Source organism: Hibiscus syriacus, unplaced genomic scaffold (genome assembly GCF_006381635.1).
Source record: "Hibiscus syriacus cultivar Baekdansim isolate YM2019G1 unplaced genomic scaffold, ASM638163v2 tig00110234_pilon, whole genome shotgun sequence".
Classification (NCBI taxonomy): domain Eukaryota; kingdom Viridiplantae; phylum Streptophyta; class Magnoliopsida; order Malvales; family Malvaceae; genus Hibiscus; species Hibiscus syriacus.
In genome coordinates, this window is record NW_024062639.1 from 1480869 (window position 1) to 1504289 (window position 23421).

Consider the following 23421-nt stretch of genomic DNA (forward strand, 5'->3'; position numbering starts at 1 on the left):
AGAGTGAAAATATTCTTATGGACAAACCTAAAAAAAAAACCTTAGCATCACTTGAAGGTAATGCTAAAACTTCAACCCACTTGGACACATAGCCAACAACAAATAGAATAAAAATATTACCACAAGATAAAGGATAAGTTCTTATGAAATCCAACCCCCAAACATTGAAAAATTCAATTTCTAGTAAATGATGCATAGGCATTTCATTGCGACATGAAATGTTGCCAGTTCTTTGACAACGATCACAATGCTTGATATAATTGTTGGTATCCTTGAATAGCGAAGGCTAATGGTAACCACATTGAAGAATGTTTGTTGTTGTACGCATGATTACAAAATGACCCCATAAGGTGCATCGTGACAATGATCCAAAATGCTTTGTTGCTCATATTCGGGGACGCGCCTTCGTAAAATTTGATTGTTGTATTTCTTGAAGAGGTAAGGCTCTTCTCAATTATATGTTGTAACATCTCGTAAGAAATTTTTTACTTTGACGATTGAGATCAAGTGGAAACAAACCACTTACTAAATTATTAACAAAATCCACATACCAAGGTAAAGCCTTAATGGCAAGTAATTTTTCATCAGGAAAAGCATTAGGAATCACTAATATTGTTCTATCTTTACTACCAGATTCTAAACGGGATAAATGGTCAGTAACTTGGTTTTCGAATCCTTTCTTGTCTCAAACTTCAATTTCAAATTCTTGGAGTAGCAATACCCATTGGATTAATCTTGGTTGATATCATTCTTAGGAAAAAAAAAGCTTCCAAACCGAATGGTCAGTGTACACAATGACCTTGGTTCTAACATGGTAAGATCGAAATTTATCAAAAGCAAACACAACATCAAGCAATTCCTTCTCGGTTGTGTTGTAGTTGAGTTAAGCATCATTTAATGTTCTGCTAGTATAATGTACAACATGGAAAACATTTCCTTTCCTTTTCCCTAGCACTATACAAATAGTGTGGTCATTAGTATCACACATTAGCTTAAATGAGAGATTTCAATCGGGTGACACTACAATAGGAGCATTAACTAGTTTTAGCTTGATCATTTTGAAAGACTACATCACCTCATCATAAAAAATGAATTTACTATTTTGATCCATTAATGAACACAATGGTCTAGCAATTTGAGAAAAATAATTGATGAATATTCGATAGAATCTAGCATGGCCAAGAAAATTCCTTACTGATTTCACATTAGTTGGCGGTGACAACTTCTCAATGATTTCTACTTTATCTTTTTCCACTTCAATACTACGATGAGAAATGCGATGTCCTAGCATTATTCCCCTGATTACCATGAAATGACAATTTTCTCAATTTAAAATCAAATTGGTCTCTTCAAATCATTTTAGCTAGACAACCAAATTGTTGAGGCATTGATCAAAATATTGTCCAAAAATAAAGAAGTCATCTATAAATACTTCCAAGTAATCTTGAATCATATCGGAGAATATTTCTAGCATACATCGATAGTATGTCATTCGAGCATTGCATAAACTGAATAGCATTCATCGAAAAGCAAAAGTACCTATGAACATGTGAAGGTAGCCTTCTCTTGTTCTTCAAAAGCTATAGTTATTTGATTATATCCACTATACCCATCGAGAATACAATAGAAAGTTTTGCCAGCAAACTGATCTAGCATTTGATCAATTAACGATAGCGTGAAGTGATAATTCCTTGTGCCTTTATTTAGCTTCATATAGTCCATACAAATTCTCTATTTGGTAGTAGTGCATGTTGCACTAACTCATTCTTTTCATTGGAGACTACGACCCTTCTTCGGAACAAATTACACAGGGCTTACCTAGTTGCTGTCAGAAATGAGATATATAATCCCAACATCTAACCATTTGATGATTTATTTTTTAATCATTTCCTTCATATCAGATTCAGTCTTCTTTTTATCTTAATATAATTGTTGATGGGGTCTTCTAATAGTATTTTGTGTATACACACGGCTCGATTAATGCCTCTAATATCATCAATGCTCTACACAATTGCTTGTCTATGTTGTTACAAAATAATAATCAACTTATCTTCTTATGATGCTTCGAGCTTTGTTGAAATAATAACATGCAACATCTTATTATTTCCAAGAAAGCATACTTAAGATCCTCGGGCAAAGGTTTCAATTTAAGTATGGGTGGTTATTCAATTGAAGGTTTAGGAGGATGAATAGTTCGGTTGGAAAATTCAAATGATTCAAAGTGTTGCATGTAATTTTCTTCAATTTTGTCATTCTTGGTTAGCTCCTCTATTATTATAGCACCGCTAACAACATTCATATTGTTGTATTCATCTAATTGCTACTACATAAAAACATCAATCACATAAATTGAATAGCATTCAATATTTTCATCAATATATGAAATATTATTCAAAACATTAAACATAATGTGTTCATCATTTAAGCACATAGTAAGTTCTTCTTCTTCAACATCTATTAAAGCTCAGTCGGTGGTAAGGAATAGTCGTCTAAGTATAATTGGGATATCCTCGTCGGCTTCGCAATCCAATTTTGATAAAATCGATGGGAAAAATAAACTTGTCCACTCTAACTAGCATGTTCTCAACAATGCCACTAGGATGTACGGTGGACCGGCCAACAGAAGTCACAGTGGTGATCCTTACTTCTCCACTTCCAAAGTTTCTAAAAATTGACAATGGCATCATATTAATGCTAACACCTAAATCATATTATGTTTTTCCTACAAATTGATTACCAATAATACAATGAATAGTGAAACTCCCTAGATCTTTGAGTTTAGGAGGTAATCGACTTATTGCCAAAGCACTGCATCCTTCAGTGAGTGCGACATTTTCAAATTCGCCAAGCCTTCGCTTTCTTTTTAAAGAACTTCTCACATGAATTTGACGTAGTTCAAATTTTACTTCAATGCTTCAATCAACAGAATATTAATTGTCAATTGCCTAAGAACATCAGTGAATTCTTTGTACTACTGGTCCTCTTTTATCTTCTTAAATCTTTAGGGAAATGGTTGTGGAGGTCTTGGATTTGGCTGCCTCATATTGGAGGAACTACAAGTGGTAGTGTTGTTGGTGTTGCTGTTAGCAATGGCCTAGAATTACTACATTATCCCATCTTCTTTGCTGCAGCATCCACATCTTATGGCTCAAAGTCCATTTCCATTTCTTTGCTTTTGTCTTATTGTTCAAGCCTCTCATAATCTTTCTTTTTAAGCTCAGCGTAGGCTTCCCAATGTGAAGGACACTTCTTGTAGTGACGGCTTTACAATGCTTATTGCAAAGGCTTTAGATTTTTGGTGTCACTAGGTAGTGTCTCTTGCTACCTATTGCTTATTGTGTTCGCCAATTATCCACTTGATTTTTCAATGCCTTCAGCGATGTTGATTAACTTAGGATTGTTACCTCGGTTCTTGACATAAATTCTTTCAACCAAGATTCAAGAGATGTTGAGGATGAGGTTTTGTTTGAATGTAGTCCTGGATAGTTTTAACGTTGTTGTGACATTGCTACTTGTTGTTGTGACTAATACTAGGGCATTCTCTACTGGTGGTTGTAATACTGTTGTGTATTTGATTGAAACAACATATTGGGATTTGAAACATTTTTTATTCTCCAAGATAAATTGGGATGGTTACATAAGTTGGAATTATACGTGTTACCATACGCATAGGCATTGTCATGCCTATTTTAATTTCTCACGTAGTACTTGGGGTTTTGTGGGCATTCCTCATAGTTATGATCATTACCACAATAAACACTTGAAAGAGATGCAGTTTTTACCTCATATATACCCCCAGTTTTTTCAATTTCTTTACCATATCTATCAATGATGTGATTTGTGAAGCCATTGAATTGAAGGCATCACTATCCATTGTTGCAGCATTGCATCTGCCAAATATATTCCTTGTGTTGGGGTATTAATAATCATTATTCGATATTTTTTCTAAAATATCATAAGCCTCATTATAGGTCTTATCCAACAATGCTCCATTAGCAGAAGCATCAATAACCATACGAGTTTGCATATTCAAGCTATTATAAAACATCTTATTTGCGTCCAATGTGGAAATCCATGCATTGGGCATTTACATAATAAGTCCTTGAAAAGTTCCCATGTCTCATATAAATTTGCATCATCCAACTGGTTAAAAGATTAAGTCATTCTTCGGCTTGGCATTCATATTGGGTAGATTAAATCTCAGCAAAAAAATTTTGTGCTAACTCATTCCATAATGCTATAACACTAGGCGGTAGTAAGTTAAGCCATGTTCTAGCTTTTGTCACAGAGCGAGTATAGAAACAATTTCAGTTTCAATGCTTCCTCAGGTACTCCTTATTGTACAAACGAGTTACACACCTTCATGAATGCTTTGAAATGTGATCTAGGATATTCAGTAATTGAACTGCTATATTGCCCCCATTGACTGCAGCATCTGGAACGTCACAGACTTTAGTTCAAAATGGACAACATGAATGGTTGGTCGGACGATGCCATGATTTAAGCCATCCAGTTTTGGTACATCGTGTTCCCTGATCACCAGTTGCGATCAACAATATTATAATATTATAACTGGTTAACTTCATTTCCACCTGACAACTCATTGTCTTCATCGTGTTATAATGGCGAAAAAATATTTTTACCATGTCCAACATTCATGTTTTCTTAATCATGATTCACTTCTCTTCTATGACTATAAAATGTTTGTTCAATTTCAGGATCAAATAGTTCTAATTTGTCGTCATTTTTGTAGTCATACACCAGCAACACTAAGCTAAGAAAGGAAATAGGTACCAACGAATGAAAATAAACAAGTAAATAAATGAAAAGATAACTCTAATACAAAACCATTGCTTCCCGACAATGGCGCCAAAAACTTGATGTTATGATAATGCTACAATAAAGTGCAAGCATACACTATCGTATTCAATTAATAATGTGGAAGCTTTGAAAGCTTCGTACGTTAAACCGCATAGAGCAAAATAGGTTAAAAAAGAGCTGTGTGACAAGTTTGAAGAAGTATTGGTTGCAAGGGTGAAATAAAATATGAACAACAAACAATTAAATCAGAATGGTGAATGTCGGGTAGTGTTACAACATATTGAAGAGATCAAGGATAAAATGGATGCTAATGATATTTGGCAGTTTTCATTATGATCATTCATAGAACCTTATATTCATGCGTTACGAAAAGATTAATAATATCTAATTAGTAGGAATTAACCTTCATTAACTCAAGTAATCAAACAATTAACAATTCATAACATTGGCATTATACATCTCAATATACTAACTTTTTTTTCACAAATAACAATGTTGGACATAAGTTGTTGCAATATCCAAAATATTCATTTCAAAATATCATAGATAGAACATACATAAAGATGGTATCATTCCTAAAAACATCTAAAGAAGTTCGACAACACATGAAATAAAAGTAAAAACATAAATCATAATAAAAAGCATTTAAACAAACACATGATGTCCATAACAAAATAACATCCAAACATTTAAGTAAACATCCAAATCTAACTGGCTACTTCCCTGTCTCAATGAAGTAACGAAGATTGAAATGGAACTTTTCAATCACCACTGCTACATTGTAATGTTGTCAGCTGTTGCAGCACGTCCTAGCAATGAAATCAGGCAGCCATGGTTGATCGGTGATAAAATAGGTAGAGAGAATTTTTAGAGATAAAAAATCAGATGCTCAAGTGGTGTGAAGGCCTCTCATGTTTATAGGCTAAATAAATCGACCACCACCCAATGAAAATATTCCACATTTTAGGTGAATTTCAGCTAATTGACAGTTTCTCTACTAGTTGTCCCATTCCAGAAAATTCTATTAACCTACTGTGACTCAACAGTTGCTTTCAGCTATACACAGGGACCATGTCAACATTTCTTCACAGCATCACCTATAACATAGCATAATACTGCAACATCAGTGTATCAGATTTCAGCAATAAATATCATATTTAGCCCAAAGTTACTTAACCAGCTCTCATGATGCAATATGTATAAAATTATGTACAAAAGATCCTAATATGTTCCTAATAATGTTTAAGTTCAAACTAAAACTAGGTAAAAAGAACATATATGATAACTCTTTTAGAGGGTTATCACAAATCGAGTCCTATTCAAAATTTTATACTCCAATACTATCAGACATGACGGATGCTACATATGCGTCAATATTAACTAAAACTACTCTTCTATCTTTAAATATCAATTAACAACCTCATATTTATTGATGACATTCCTCAAAGTTTTGTTGATTCCATTTAGTGGTGAGATTATTGATAGGATATCTCATGTAATTATTATTCTTCACATTTATCACTCATCAATGCATGACTAAGGCGCATCAATAAACCAATATACCACATTAGTACACGGTGATGATGGATAAATTACTAGTGATGATTATAATGATGATCATGTTGAAATTGTCTAATATGAAGAAATTCGATGTATAATCTATGATGATCACACTGTAGAACTAATTGACATAGATCAATTCGTCATCCGTGAGTGGAATGATTAATATTTTCTCTTTCATTATAAATATCGAACTCAACAATTCTAATGTGAAAAAATTATATTTTTATCTTTTATAATATAATCAAGTATTTATCAAACAGAAGTGTATATACTTACGAAAACAAATTAATTTAATATCAATTATTTTATAATGAATTATTTAAAAAATAATATTCTTGTACACCTTGCCACGTAGGATAAAGATTGACCAGCTGAAAACATTTTTATCTTACAGGATAAAAATAATATTATTTCTAGATCTGATATTATTTGGGAGTTTTTACCCAAAAATACCCAAATTATATAATATTACCTATCAGGCACCATTTCTCCAAATATTATCGATCTAGTACCCTTTCTGACAGAGTGATAATAAGACGTGTGGCAGGGACGGCGCCTTGCAAATGTGGAGGGAATGCGCGTTACAAGAACCATGCCTTTCATGGATTTTATCCGAGGTGGCGCCATGATGGGAAGGCATGTCCCCAGGGATGCACCTTCGCGGGGAATTCTGACAACTGTATGAAGGCACGTTACAGGAATTGTGCCTTCCACATTAATACCACCTACCATCTTTTAATATCGGCCAACCACCTATCCCTCTCCCCTTATAAATACCCCCTCATACAACACCCAAACCATACTAAAAATATTCTATTCCTTTCTTCTATCAAGCTTTAAGTAGGTTTTGTTATAGTTTTAGAAGAATTTTTTTATTATATTATAATCATTTAATAGTTTATTATTTTATTATATTTTATTTATTAATTTTTTATTACTTTTTGCAATTATAAAATGGAAAGCGAGTTGTTGTGTTTAGATGAGAATCATATCGTAAGTCATTTTGTTGATATAGTAACAAGTTTAAATTGTGTTATTTTAATTATTGTGAATGTTTTATTTATTTAATTTTTTAGTATTAGTTTATATTTTAATTTGTATACTATTTATTTAATTAGGGGAATGACCGTATATTAGATTCATTTATTCGTAACGCTATGTTAGAGATATCACATCATGTCTGGATTTATTTAGTCGAGGCTAGATTTGGTTACATAGCGAAATATGAATGGCACTGTAAACTTAAACCCGACCTTATTTCTGCACTAATTGAGAGTGGAGACCAGAGACAGACACATTCCATCTTCTGTGTGGGTAGTGTACTATTACGTTGGAGGATGTTTTCATATAGTTGGGGCTTTCGATAGCTGAGGACGTTATTTTTGGTGTGGCGGATAGTGATTGGCATTCCTTATGCCATGAGTATCTTAGAGGTGTCCCGATTAATTCCAACAGTGGTCGAATACTGTTATCATGGTTGAAAATAGATTTTCAACATTTGAGTGAAGACTGATATGAGGAACAAGCTAAAATATTTGCTCGGCTTGCGTATTTGCCCGATAAATCTCGCAACCAAGTTCATTGTATGTGGTTGAGTCACCTCGAAGATTTTCACGTTACCAGCGCACTCAATTGGGGCTCTGCAATTTTGGCATTTCTGTATAGAGAAATATGTTGGGCAACTGATTATCGAAAAAAATACTATCGATAGATGTCTCCTTCTTCTCCAATCAAGGGTGTGGTATTGCATACCCTTTTTATGTTTGGTCGTGAATAACCCGATAGTCTTCTCGTTATTGTTGAGGTAATTTCAATACTGAGGCTCGTATATAAATAATTTTTTGAGTATATAATGAAATATTTTTTACATTGAATAGGTGATCATGTACAAGGAAAAATCATCGTGATATATCATACGAATTGGAAGAAATTCGACTACTCATTGATCAAAAGGCTGGTACAGAAGTATGTATTTAAATTTTATTATTTATCTTTAATTATCGTTATATAATTAGAATATTATTTTGATAATAATTATATATATATATTAGTTTTAATGGGCTCCTTATTCTACTAAAGAAATGAGGCTTTGCATCCCACCTCACTTTATTGGCTTAGTAAATGTATGAATGGCGGTGGTTCCTCTAATATGTTATGCTATTGTCAAGTGGTATCCTATAGATCGCGTGTTCTGTTAATTTGGTTTCATATAATATATTCCTAAAACACCTAGGAATCTCGACAAAATGCATAATGTCGATAGAAGGGGCAAAAAGGATGTCAACTGATTAATGAAGCACAACGAGTGGATAATGATCTGGGAGGATTGACGTGGATGCATTCCCCCAGGGAGCCGATTTATGTGATCATTATTCGTTTGTGGATGACTATTATCAGTGTTTCAACACGAACGGGAAGCCATTCTTAATTTTTGAAGAAACAAGAGGGAGGAGCATTCATTGATATCGAGAAAATCGTCCACCGTCACAACATCATCGTCCCTTAATTTATGGATGGAAAACTTACACTTTCGGCTTGTCCTCAGCTGAAGGAATGGAACCATCACAACAGCCACCATCTACACTAGTTTACATTCCCAACCCGCCACTATACATGGGTACATTGTCGGTTTAGATAGAACCACAACCATTTCAGATAACACCACATCCATTTCAGTTGTCACCGCAGCTGGTTCAGATGCCACCGCAGCTGGTTTAGAATATGTATCTTCACATTCAACAAAGGCGAAAGCAATTAGAAGAATTTTGCGATTATCATCTTAGACAACTGCCAATAGTAAAACTTGCTTTATTTTCCATATAAGAATGTCTCATGAATTTGGACCACAGGCTTGTAGTATTTCACAGTATTAATGCACTATGGGTAAGTATAAAAAAGTTGGTAGAATTGGCATCGATCTCAAAGAACTCTATCATTGTGGTATGCATGGCAAGTTTCAAAGTCGACTATTGTCCCAGGATTCAATATGCGCACTACATTAAACCAACTTGGTAGTTCGTTGTAAGATGAATCCCACTCACTGTGAAATTGTTTAATGGCATTCTACTTTGCCTTCCATGATTTCCTGTAGGAGATGGTGTACCCATATTGAGATTGTATAGCTAAAATCAACACTACAATAGCTATCTGGGAACATGCTTTGACCATGGGCATAATGGCTTGGCAGATAATATCGGAGTCCAAGTTGGGATGGTCCTGGTTAATCTCTTTAGCACAACATGTATGAGACCATTGTATATTTTTAGTTCCCATATGTTGTTCTTCCTCTTCCTTTTCGATACGCGAACCATCCGGTTGCATTTGTTATCACGTTGGACACAATAACATACATATTTTTCAGTGGTGGATCAGTCGACTCTAGAGTAAATAAAATTATGAATGTTGTAATTCTTAATTGCAATCATCGCTTCTTCTTTTGATGAAAACTCTATTCTGATATATAATTCGCCATCATTTATTGATGAGTTAAATATATAGTCACCAACATTAGGCATATCCTCAAATTATGGCCTGTACATTGCATCATAGTCAATTTCATACATGTATGTTGGAGGTTAGGTGTGTATCGTATTTGTGGGAACTTTATTTGCATCATCGTCATCAGAGTCCATATTGAATTAGATTTATTCGGTCTTAACGACTAGTCCAGTCTCAACACCATTCGTACCTGGCTCACGAAGAGGTTCTTCTGGTGTAGATAAGGGTTCCTTTGTGATGCCGGTATTTAGGTCGAACAAGTTGGTAGTTGATTATTTCCTTTTGAACTTGAAAGTATCGTGTCATACGGGTTTTGAACTAAGTACTGTGTCGTAGACATCTCCACATTAAGGTCGAAGAAGCTCGTAGTTGAATGTCTTTCCTTGGAACTTGAAGGCATAGTGTCAAATAAGTATTGAATAGATTTTTGTGTCGAGGGAATCTCCATATTCAGGTCAAAAAAATTAGCATATGAATGTATTCACCTTGAACTGGAAGCGATGTTGCCATACGGATTGTTCGTGGAGCCACCTCGATAGAGATCGTAACAAGCTTCTTACGAATGTCTCCCCATCGAACTTGATAGAATGGTACCAAGATGCGGATTTACCATTAACTAGGTAAAATCACAACACATTACTTGAGTTAGGCTGTCAACTTGATCAGCTTGTTGAGTCATCCCATAGTGAGAGCATAATGACATACCACGAATCGCTTACACTTCAACAAATGTGGCATACATTTTTGTAACACCGTTTGAATTTTGATTTTGAGCATCAACCATCATAGCAACATCGTCATCGTTGGAGAGTACAAACAATGTATAAGTTAACAGAAATAGTGCAGTCAGAAATCTGTACTGAAGTGAGAACAGTCTTCTAGTACTCCCAACATGAACCTTCATTGAAATTTTAGTGATCAACTCCTCAAGAATGATGTTTCTCTTTAAGGATAAGGTGATATAATGATTTGATATGAAGGCAATGTCAGTTTCATCTTCCCAAACTTCTCTATCGTAGTAAACAATAGTTGAAATACGCCTCATTTTGAGAGTTTGTGATTGAGAGTTTGAGAGTTTCAAAGATTGAGAGTTTCAAAGATTAAGAGTTAGACGGTTTGAGAAGTTTGAGAGATGTAGTAGATGAAATTTTTAGTGTTGAGTCTTATTTATGCAAAAAACAAATAAATGTTTCTAATATACGATCATTCCCATAATTAAATAAATAGTATACGAATTAAAAATAAATTAATACTAAAAAATAAAAAAATATTCATAATAATTTAAATAACACAATTTAATATTATTATTGTATCGACAAAATGTCTCGAGCTATGATCCTCGTCCAATCGTAACATCCCATATTCCATTTTACAGCCACAAAAAGTAATAAAAAATAATTAGTACAATCAAATTTGGTAAAATAATTAAATATTAAATAAATATAATATAATAAAAATATTTTACCTTCTAAAAACTATAACAAAATCTATTTAGCTTTGTAGAAGAAATTAATAGAATGAATAATGTGAAAGTAATTTTGGTGTGGTTTGATAGTTGAATTCGGGGGTATTTATAGGGGATGGGAATGGGTGATTGGCCGGATCTTCGGGTAATAATTGAAGGGGGGTAATGGAAGGCGCGTCCCCCGCACCGCGCCTTCCATGTGTTAGAATTTCCCACGAATACGCATCCCCGGGAACGCGCCTTCCCACCGTGGCGCCAGCTCAAACAAAACCCATCGAAAGTGCAGCCCTTGCAACGCGTCTTATTAGAAAGGGTACTAGATCGGTAAAATTTAGGGAATTGATGCGTGACAGATAATATTTTATTATTAATGCAATTTTTCGGTAAAAACTCGTATATTTGCATGCTATTCTCATAGTAATATTTGAAATGAATATTATTCTTATAAATTAACTAATAATTTACTTTGGGCAAATCTTTTATGGATCAAACATAAACATTCCGAAAGCTATTGGTGATTGCTTTTTCATTGTCTGTGCTTTCCTAAACCTTGAAAGTTGGGAATGGTTGGGATCTAACCCAGCATTAAACTATTTGACAATGATTATTTAATAAGGAACAAAAACAAAAGCAGCCCCATAATTAATTACTATAATTAACGAAGCTTAATGATGGATTAAGGGACAGCAAAAGTTAATGTAGATAGATATTAGATAGCCGCGTCGATGCGGACGTGTATGTGACTATTTGTTGTTATTAGGTGAAAGAGGGGCCACCGGAAACTTTTTCTACAAATGTAGCGCCGTATGCGCCACGGAAATGTCCCACTCCATCTTTTTATGGATAAACTATAAGTTTAATATCTTAACTATTACTTTTTTCCATTTTGATGATATAGTTAATTTTTTTTAAAATTATATCTAAAGTTTAATTTTTAATTTCATTTTAATCATTTATTGTTAAAAAAATTAATAAAAATATTAACTTATAATTATAAAATAATGTTGTGTTATTTTTTAAAATAAAAATATTATGTCAATAGTTTAATTAAATTTTTAACGGTATACAATCAAAATGTAATATTAGATACATTCATTCGGGACGGAACCATCCATCTGTTTTCTACCTGTAGTTGCAAGTTGACCTTTACTAAAATATCCTCAGCTCCACATTTTTGACCCGTTCAAACCTCTCTATTCAAATCACGCTTATGTAACTCGTGACGATTCAACTGTGATATCATGACGTACCATTTTAACAAATTGTCTTTATAAAAGAGGAAAAATGAATCACTGGCATGTGATACAAGAAAAAGGAAATTGTCATGTTCATGTCCACCCCAAGGCAGTGTGGCCTCAAAACAGTCAAAAAATAGTATGCTTTTACACCATCCTAAATCAAAGTGGAATATACAAGAAACAAACAGAATGTAATTAATTAAATGAACCTGAGCTTCTTATTCATATACTTTTTTGGAGTAATTTCAGTATAGCAATGACTCGATGAACGCTTCATCTTTCGGTTCTTTCTTGGTTCTGGAGAACATATTGTTTACGTCATGTTGTTGATTCATCAGAGACCCTCCTGAGTTTCCAAATCCCGAGAATCCGAAGTTTCCGGCACCCTGCAACATCTCCAGCGTGAAGGGTGATTCGCCTTCCGATGTCCTCAAACCACGAAGAGGGTTGTTGCTCATCGGGTTGTTAACAGGTGATGGCCTTATTGCCAGTGCCCCGTTGGTGGTGTCGGGTAAAGATCTATTGACCGAATGGTTGCCGCTGCCGCGAGCTGGCGGGACATCGTGGTTGTGCTTTCCTTCATAGGTTGTGATCACTGCCCTAAGATCATGCGAGGCTCTCTCCACGTGCTTTCTCACCGGACATCCTGGATGTGTGCACTTGTAGTAGCTCCTGTATGTATCGCCGGTCAAAATTTGGAGCACCAAAACCACTAAAAGAAACATAGGACTTTAAAGCATATTCCCCATTGAAGACACTTTAAAGTTGCACCTTATCTACTTGAAACAATCTCTAACCTTTCCGAAAGACAGAACTCAATTTTTAAGGAATGAAGACACTAGGACATCATTATCAAAAAAGAAAGAAAACATTAGGACATCCTGCCACTTAAATGAAGCAGAAATTTACCTTGGATTTGGGTTTCCCTTGACCACTTTTTGCCCATATTTTCTCCATCTATATCCATCGTCCAAAATATCAATGTCACTGGTTGTTTGAACTACAACTCTTGGTTCCCTCACAGTTCTACTCCCAGGAGCTGAAATTCCTTCGTTTTCACCTTCACTCCTCCTGAAACAAGTATTATCAATGTTAGTTCAGCACAATAGCAAGCAGGAAGAAAAGAATTTACAAGATGAAACAGACATACCATCTTTTAGCCTCAGGCTCGTCTTCATCGAATTCGTCTCCTCCAGATTTAGTCTTCTGAGAACCCTCAAAATCATCATCACCAACTGATATAGAAGAATTCTCAGGTGTTGCAACGGAATCCATGTGTCCACTGCCATAAGTTATAAGTGAATGCTCCTGAATCTCGGAGCTAGCAGCACTCGAGGTCTGGATAGCAATGGAAGACGAAGAAGCCGACGATCGCCTCGTTGACTGAGGCTTAGGATGGTTATGGCTACCCTTGTAAACTATCTCGGTTATCTGCCCGTCTAAGGAACGCTCAACTTTCTTCTTTGTCGGGCAATTGGGGTACGAGCACTTGTAGTAACTCCTTGGATTCTCGCTTCCTTTCACTTGCTTTTGTCCATATTTCCTCCAGTTGTATCCATCGTCGGATTTCCTGTTCCCTCTAATTGACTGAGATTGCTGCTGCTGGTAATTTCCGTAATCCGATTGGAAGCTTTGGGATTGGGAGTTACTTTGAATGTTGGCTATCTCAGGGGAGAAACTCTGCATCTGATTGTACTCGGATTTAACCATGTTCTTCCCCGAGGAAAAATCGTTTTCCTTGGCGGATTCTTTCAAACTCCATGCTTGCTGTTGTGCCTGAATCAATAAATTCAATGAAAAATGTTCTTTCTTAGAAAGAAAAAAAAAGATGAAGGGACTTGAATTGCTTTAAAGAAGGATTTACATACAGTTTGAATCGCGTTGGTTGACGATTGAAACACGGTTGAAGAACCGGCGGCTGCTCTTGCCTGAGTTTGGAAAGAGAAATCGTAGCTATTATAGTCTTCTCGTTTGAAGTTCTGCTGGTTATTTCCAGAACTTGATTTCCAGTTGAAGAAAGCTTGAGGTGGAAATGTTCCGGTGGTAGGAGACGGCAGAATCTGTACGTAAAACAAAAATATAAGAATCACCCATCAATCGAAACAGGTTTATAAATCCAATCAGACAATACAACAAAGGAAAGCTTTAATCAAAAACAAAAAACCAAAAAAAAAAATCATTTCTGATGCGAATATTCTTACGTTAGAAGCGCTCAACAAAACAGGAGAGTCCAAGAGCTCGGCGGGGCTGAGTCCGGGGGGTATAGCAAAGTAAGAAGAAGGAGACACCTGAGGGGGAGATAGGCAGTGAAGGAGGAGGAAGAGACTTAAACTTGGGGACACCGGAGCCGGTTCTCTCAGCAATCCGATCGGACAAGGACAACCCGCCTCCACGCTTGGGGTCGTTGGAAGAAGGATTATCGTCGGCTCCGCCGCCGGAAGCGAGGAGATCAGAGAAAGAGGTGGTCATGAAGGGGTGAGCGGAGAAACTGAAGGCGTTGGTATTGGCAGAGGAGTCAAGGCTGGTGTAAGAAGACGCCATAAACAGAGAGAAAAAGAGAGGCAGATACGCGAAGAGTGATATATGGCGGAGGAGAAGAAGAGAAGATGGTCACGACTCGCAAAGGCTCCTCTTTTCTTTTCTTTTCTTTTTCCTTTTTTTGTCTTAAGGGGGGTTTCTGGGAAGTTTAAAGGCAAGCTTGAACGTTGAAAAGAGAGTAGGATTCGCCTTTGGAGGCCGTTTTGGTCAAAGCTCGTGGGGATGGCGGCTCACTGTTCACAGTTTAATGTCATCCAACTTTCATTAGTGCTAAGCTCTTTGTTTCTAAACTACTAGTTATTAGAGGTGTAAACGAGCCGAATCTCGAGTATTGTTGAGTTTGATTTAACTCGAAAATTTTGAAATGGAATTCGTCTCGACTCGAAAAATTTGAAATGAAGCTCGTCTCGACTCGAAAACTCGCGAACTTAAAATTTTCAAGCTCGACTCGAACTCGAAATCCTAAACTGAAGCTCGTGTAGTTCGAAAATGCTCGAAATGAAAAAATTTCTTAAACTTAACTCGATTGAAGGCTCAAACTTGAACATGAACCTTAAATACATGAAATCTTACTATATTTTTTAAAAAAACAATACATAAATATTAATATTATTAATAATTTATTTTAAAAAATAAAATCTTAATATATTATATTTTCGAGTTGCTCACGAGCTTTTCGAGTCTAATATCGAGTTGCTCGATTCGGCTCGTTAAGAACTTAAGTCGAGCTCGAGTCGAGTTCATTCGATCCGAGTATTTATCGAGCCTTAATCAAATCGATCTCGAGTAACTCGTAATCTATCTCGTCTCATTTACAGCCCAACTAGTTACCATCAAGCTTATTATCGTAATCTAAATCCCTTCATAACTTCATTTCAAGACAAAAACACCAAGCATCACACACTATTAGATCTTTTATTGGTACAGTTATAACTATAAATTTGGCCATTATTTATTTTTCAGTTAAATTGTTTCATATTAAAGGTACTTACAAAAATATTAATTCTTAACGACATTTATATAATAATTTATATCATAATTGATATATATTTTACGTTAATATGATATTGTTTATTTTACATGTTAATTAAATAAATAATTTAAAAACATATAAAATTTAATGTAAAATTCACATAGACTATTATATAAAATTATTGAGGTGGAATTAGTGAAATATTGTTAGTGGGCTGATTATTTAGCCCAATAAGTTAATTCTATTTTTATTTTGGGATCTACAGCAAAAGTTACAGTGTAGCTGAAACTCATCACGTCAAAGTGACGAGTTCCGTGAAATATAATTTTTTAATGGGCCGTGGGAAGTGGGTCCCTGGGGTCGAATATATTAAATATATTTTCAGGGACTAAAAAATAATATTTTTAAAATTTTAAAAACCATCGTAAAAAATATTATTTTAATAGAACGGGTCAAAAATTTGAAGTTTTTGACCGTTGGGTTGATCGTTGGCGAACGGAATTTTTTTTAAATTTAATGGAACTCGTCACGTCGGTGTGACGATTTCTAACAGCTATTTTCAATTTGGAAAAACTAGTCGTTTATAGCCTTGAATAGAGTAGTATAAATAGAAGTTTGGGTTGGATTGATTTTTTACTTGAAATCAAATATTTTATTGAGAGTAAAAACTTTTTTGTTGAAGATTTTGTGTTGGAATTGCCTCAAGAGAAGAAATACTACGTCTGAATGATGTTCGTATTTCGTCAACTGAGTTGAATACGGTAAATTTAATTTGTTTTATTTTTTTTTACTTTTGAAAAAATTAGTATTAATAATAATTATTTATATAATTTTATTAATTAATTAATTTTCAAATTGTAGCAAGAAGAACGAGGCATTCGTCATCGAGGAATGACAAGAGCCACATCAGCGGATTGTGATATATCTTTAACAATTCGGATTATATCCAGCGACGTTTATTCGTGATTTTAAGGTGATGTCGGCACTGATATCGGTGTTGATTGAGCGTTGGAGGCCCGAAATGCATACGATTCATTTTTCTTCAGGTGACGTTATGATAACATTGGAAGAGCGTATCAATTTGGCGTTCCGATTAATGGTATTCCATTGGTGCTTTGCAATAATTTTAAAATAATTTCAGGGTCGAATATATTAAATATATTTTCAGGATTGTATCAATTTGGCGTTCAGATTGTGATATAATTTTAAAATTTCTTCTGGTCGAATATATTAAATATATTTTCAGGGACTAAAAAATAATATTTTTGAAATTTTAAAAACCATCGTAAAAAATATTATTTTAATAGAACGAGTCAAAAATTTGAAGTTTTTGACCGTTGGGTTGATCGTTGGTGAACGGACAATTTTTTTAAATTCAATGGAACTAGTCACGTCGGTGTGACGAATTCTAACATCTATTTTCAATTTGAAAAAAACTAGTAGTTTATAGTCTTGAATAGAGTAGTATAAATAGAAGTTTGGGTTAGATTGATTTTTTACTTGAAATCAAATATTTTATTGAGAGTAAAAACTTTTTTGTTGAAGATTTTGTGTTGGAATTGCCTCAAGAGAAGAAATATTACGTCTTAATGATGTTTGTATTTCGTCAACTGAGTTGACTACGGTAAATTTAATTTGTTTTATTTTATTTTACTTTTGAAAAAAATTAGTATTAATAATAATTATTTATATAATTTTATTAATTAATTAATTTTCAAATTGTAGCAAGAAGAACGAGGCATTCTTCATCGAGGAATGACAAGAGCCACATCAGCGGATTGTGATATATCTTCAACAATTCGAATTATATCCAACGACGTTTCTTCGTGATTTTAAGGTGATGTCGGCACTGATATCGGTGTTGATTGAGCGTTGGAGGCCCGAAATGCATACGATTCATTTTTCTTCTAGTGACGTGATGATAACATTGGAAGATGTCAAGTATCAATTTGGTGTTCCGATTAATGGTATGCCATTGGTGCTTCGCAACAATTATGTGCGATATGCATTATTTATAATTTATTGGGAAATGAGGCTTCAGCCGATGTCATTGATGGGATGCAGATACAGATGATGTGGTTGGAAAGAGAATTTAGAGTAGATGGACAATCAACTAAGCAAGAGGTGAAATATGCAGCCCAAGCATATCTTATGACGTTGATTGGAGGGATCTTGCTACCAGATAAATCGAGCAATTTGGTGCACACCCAATATCTTCAGGTATTGGAGGATTTCCTTGTTTGTCGCCAATACATTTGGGGTTTTGCAATTTTGGACTTTTTGTATCGTGAACTTTGCAAGGCGACCATAGTGGTTAGAGGAAAAAAAGCGGATGTAGCGGGTTGTTTAGTTTTGCTCCAATCATGGGCATGGTATCATCTCCCATTTTTTTACGCCTATTACATCTGCTCCTATAGAGTTTCCTCTCGTCACAAGGTAAATTCATATATTTAAAGTTTAATTAAATATTTTTGAAAATGACAATAAATAATGTAGTTGTTAATTTTTTGTTTAGATGGTGGCACCGAATAACCGATACAAAGTTATCGAGTGCAACCAAAGTATATATCCGGATGAGGATCGATATCACGGTAGATATGAGGTAAATATTAATAATTTTTGCATTAACATTGAAATTTGTAATATTAATTCTTTAATTATACTAACATAATATTTTTGACAGTTTAATTGGTTATCGTATTGTGCGTCATAGATCCAACGGTGTCTACCTCCATTTTTCTTTAAAGGAGCGGAGACATGGTGTGCCGTTAACACCATTGATCCATTTTGCAATTGTTGAGATCCATGCCACCAATAGAGTTTTGCGACAATTTGGGTTTCACCAACCGATGGAAATTTCCATATATAACATGGATGATTTCCATAAAATAGATGTGTGTGGGAAGCATATGGAAGATTGGTTGAGGAAGCATGTTATATTCATACAACAATTACATGAGATGCATTTACATTTGCCTAATTGTTCCGAGGTTCAACCCGAAGATTTTGATTTTACAGTTTCTCCCTACCTCCAAAATTATGAAGCTAATGGGAATTCATAATTGACAACGCCGGAGGATCAGTTCGAATGGGAGGAAATGAAGGAAAAATATGCAAAAAAATCATTATCTTCATCAACATCTTCATCTTATGCTTATGCAAATTATTATCCATCTCAAGAAAGTTATGGTGGATATGCTCCATATCAAGCATTGATGGAGTGTCAAGCGGTGTGGGTAATAAGTTCCAGGGATCAAGTGCCACATTCATAAAACTTTTCGATAGAAGAAACGGGAGTAAGTGGTCATGGGATGATCATCTTCAATACGGTCAATCTCGTGACAATTTCGGTGTGCAATTTGAGTCGATGACGTCAATGATAGAATCAAATACATTGAATACTCCATCGTTTTCACCCGAAGGTGGAAATCAAAGTGGTGCAGTAATGAATAGTACACCAGAACTGCAAGAAGACGAAAATGACGAAGGTGGACAACCACGACAAAATTGACGAGCACCACATCATTACTATTATCCATTCCTCGACATCAGCAAGAATTGCGCAAATATAAGTAATATATTTGTTTATTTAAGTAATATTTTTGTAATCGACATTTAATTGTATAAAAAATTTATATCAATAATATATGTGTTCACCCTTAAAATGGTTATAAAATTTGTCATTAATTAACTTTTAATTAAAATAACTTTGAAAAATGTCTAAACAAATATGTAAATAAATATGAAAAATCTATATCATTTTAAAACTAAAGTTAACAAATATTAATTTTTTTATTTTGGTAGAATAGTGTAGATTATGTTACTTTAAATTTTTTAAATTTATCTGAGTTGATGTGAAATGTCAATGCAAAGCAAAGGACGTAAATAGTGTAGATTCTTTCAGTTGATGTAAATATCAATGAAAAGCAAAGGACATCAATAGTGTAGATTCTCTGACTGTCTAAAATTTTTAAGTTTATCTGAGTTGATGTGAAATGTCAATGAAAAAAAAGACGTGAATAATGTAGATTCTTTACAAGGCATGAATTTAAAATAGTGTATATCATCTTCAATCTTTTACACTACACACTTTTTTCATGTCTTACACAAAACACTCTTTCATCTAACGAAATACATTTCAAAAAATGCATAACAAATTTTTCATAGTTGTCCATTACAATGGCGAAATTCTACAAACTGATGTTGGTCTTGTGTTTAAGTCACACATGCCCATCAATATGATGTTCCCTGTAGATGTATCTTATTGCCAAATGAAGCAAAAAATTGAGAGAAAACTTGGAGCTTTTATTTCATGTTTATGTTATCGGCACCTGATCTCCTCAAATCCAATCACATATGGATCAGTCCAGCTTGATGATGATGACGATGTCATTGTTATGGTTGGACTTCATCAATCATCAAATAATAATATGGTCGAGATTTACACTGAAACCATACTTGAAACTGATATTCCGACCTCATCAGTACCAGCACCACAAACAGAAGAAGCAAGACCTTCTGAACCACACACAAGTAATGCTGACGATAACCTTGTTAGACTGTTTGGTGAAAGCCTTGTTGAATTTAGCGAGGATGATGAAGATATTGTTCCATTACTGGAATATGAAGACAACCATTAGTTGATGATTCTTATGTTTTTGTGGCTGCTTCACAGGGATAAGGTTTGGATATTGAGCTTGATGTATATGAGGCAGCTCTTTCACGATGTCAATGATTGCATAATGCTCCAAATGTTTGGGCACAAACACACCCTCAACCTGAAATGCCTCACCATGATTTGCCTCAGTATCATCATCCAGTTGCAATGCATGACATTAACTATGATGCTATGCGAAATCCTGAAATCTATGATATGCTAGAGTTATGTGTTGCCCACTGGGTTCTTCAGACGAACGCTCATCTGAGCTGGCGATTGGGTCTTAGTTTGAAACAAAAAAGAGGCACAACTAGCAATTAAGGAGTACTACATCAAAACTCATCTTCAATTCTATGTCGCAAAGTCTGATTAAAAGACCTATTTTATAGGGTGTATACACCATTGATGTTGGTTGTAACTGGAAGATATGAGTATTATACCTACAACGAAAGATGTTGTGGGAAGTCAAAAAGTTCAATGCACAACACATATGTGCAATGACCTCCTTGACACATAACCACAAACATTTAGATTCGGATGTAATACGCTCGTATGTCAAGCAGTTGGTGGAAAAAATCCAAGAGTATATGTTTCTGTGTTAGTGGCATCCATTCAGAATACATTTGGTTATATTCCGACTTATTACAAGGCATGGATGGCAAAACATAAAACAATGACCTTGTTGTATGGTGATTAAGATCAGTCATATAATGAGCCACCACGTCTGCTGCAAGTAATGAAATTTTTCATCCCTAAAACCATTATTGCATACTATACTCTTCCTGTAGTCACGCTTCAAGGAGACGTTATCCCCGGAAAAAGAATTTTTGGTGGCTTGTTCTTGGCGTTTAAGTTAGCTATACAAATGTTTCAATTTCCCAAACAAATGATACAAGTCAATGGGACTTTTTGTATGGACTATACAGACACGTCTTGATGATAGTCGTTGCACAAAATGGAGACAAAAATATTTTCCCTATTGCCTTCGCCATTGTTAAAAATGAATCAGAGGAAACTTGGAATTTCTTTATCTCCAACTTGCGTTCCCATGTTGTCACTTAATATTGGGTTTGCATGATCTCATATCGTTCTCCTAGGTTGTTAAGCACAATTTCTAGACCCGAAAGTAGTTGGACACCTCCCCACGCATATCCTACATATTGTATACGTCATATTGCGTCTAATGCTATGAAGAGGTTTAAGTAGAAAAAGATCAAAAAAGAGATTATCAACATGGGTAACTATTATGTCATTTCTCATTAATTATTTCTGCTTCATTTATGTTATTTTTTATTTTTCAATAACATTTAATTTACTGTTTTTTAGGGTATGCTTACTCCAACCAATCTTCTGTGGACGACTAGAAAATTTGAGAAGATATGGAGATGATGTGTATAAATTCGTCGGTGAAATCCCTAGTTAGAGATGGTCACAAGTATATGATAATGAGGTCGATGTTATGGACATATGACTACTAACCTTGTCGAATGTATCATCTCAATGCTGAAAGGGACTAGACATCTCCTGATAGCAAATATTATTAGGAGACTTACTTTAGGTTGTGCAAAGTATGGGCATACAAAAGTGCACAAATTGATGTCATGATTAGCGATGGGAGAAATTAAGCTCCATATTTAAAAACGCAATGCAAAAGAATCAAACACATGCGACATCAATGTTTGTCCATAATTTTTCCAGACTTGATTCCAATTTCATTATCTAAGCACTAGTTCAACCACGTGAAGGAGGTAATTCTATAACATACACTGGTAATCTGAATAGAAAATACTGTGATTGTGGTCGATTTCAAGCTTTTAGATTCCCATGCGCTCACGATGTTGTTGTATGTATGCACATTAATGTTCACCCATACTTGTATGCTGATGACTATTATAGCTTGTACACTATGCATAACATTTACAGTTGTGACTTTAAATACCTCCCAAATGAAGCATATTGGCCTAAATCAACAGTTTCTGAAGAATGGTTGCCAAATCCTCAATTGCGTAGGAAGTTAAGTGGTTGATCTGAATCTAGCCGAATTCATACCGATATAGATTATCCTCAAAGAGAGCCAGGTGTACCCAAACTTTGTGGCCACTGCAGAGGTGAAGGTCATAACAGAAAACATTGTCTTCATCTTCTAAAATTTCGGGTTGGACGCTAAAACAACCGTTAAAAATATTATGTTATCTTTTCACTTTTACTCTTTTAACTATGTTTTTCAGTATGTGTTTAGTTTTTACTCTAACTATGTTTTTTTTAACTTGTACTCTTTTCACTATGTTTATGAGTTTTTTTTTATTTGAACATCATTACTTCAAACTTTCATTTTTACTCATATAATTGGAAACTATTACTACATAAGTTTACTTATTCCAATAATTACTTAATTCATAAAGACAACTTCATACATAAATTATACCATACAAATCAATATTTGTACATATGTCATTTTCTATTTTTTAGATCTCTATTCAATTTGTTCACTATGTCGGATTAAAACACCTTCGTATTTTTCTTTCGTCGTCTTCTTCTTCTCAATTTCTATACTAAATTTTTTAATTTTTCTTCCCTCTCAATGAGTCGTTTGCTACGTCGCTTCGGTAAATCTTCATACTTCTTCTTCTCCTCCTCCTCTTATATTTTCATCATCTTTTTCTTATGC

General features: G+C 34.6%; 1 non-coding gene and 1 pseudogene across 1 annotated transcript; one reads left to right on the forward strand and one right to left on the reverse strand.

Moving 5' to 3' along the window:
* The first annotated feature begins 4069 nt into the window (after nt 1-4069).
* On the forward strand, nt 4070-4173 carry LOC120114570. The gene has a single exon (XR_005515409.1). It is a non-coding gene; the product is annotated as a small nucleolar RNA R71 (small nucleolar RNA).
* Nucleotides 4174-12669: 8496 nt separating this feature from the next.
* LOC120114560 lies at nt 12670-15226 on the reverse strand (annotated as a pseudogene).
* Between the last annotated feature and the right edge of the window lie 8195 nt (nt 15227-23421).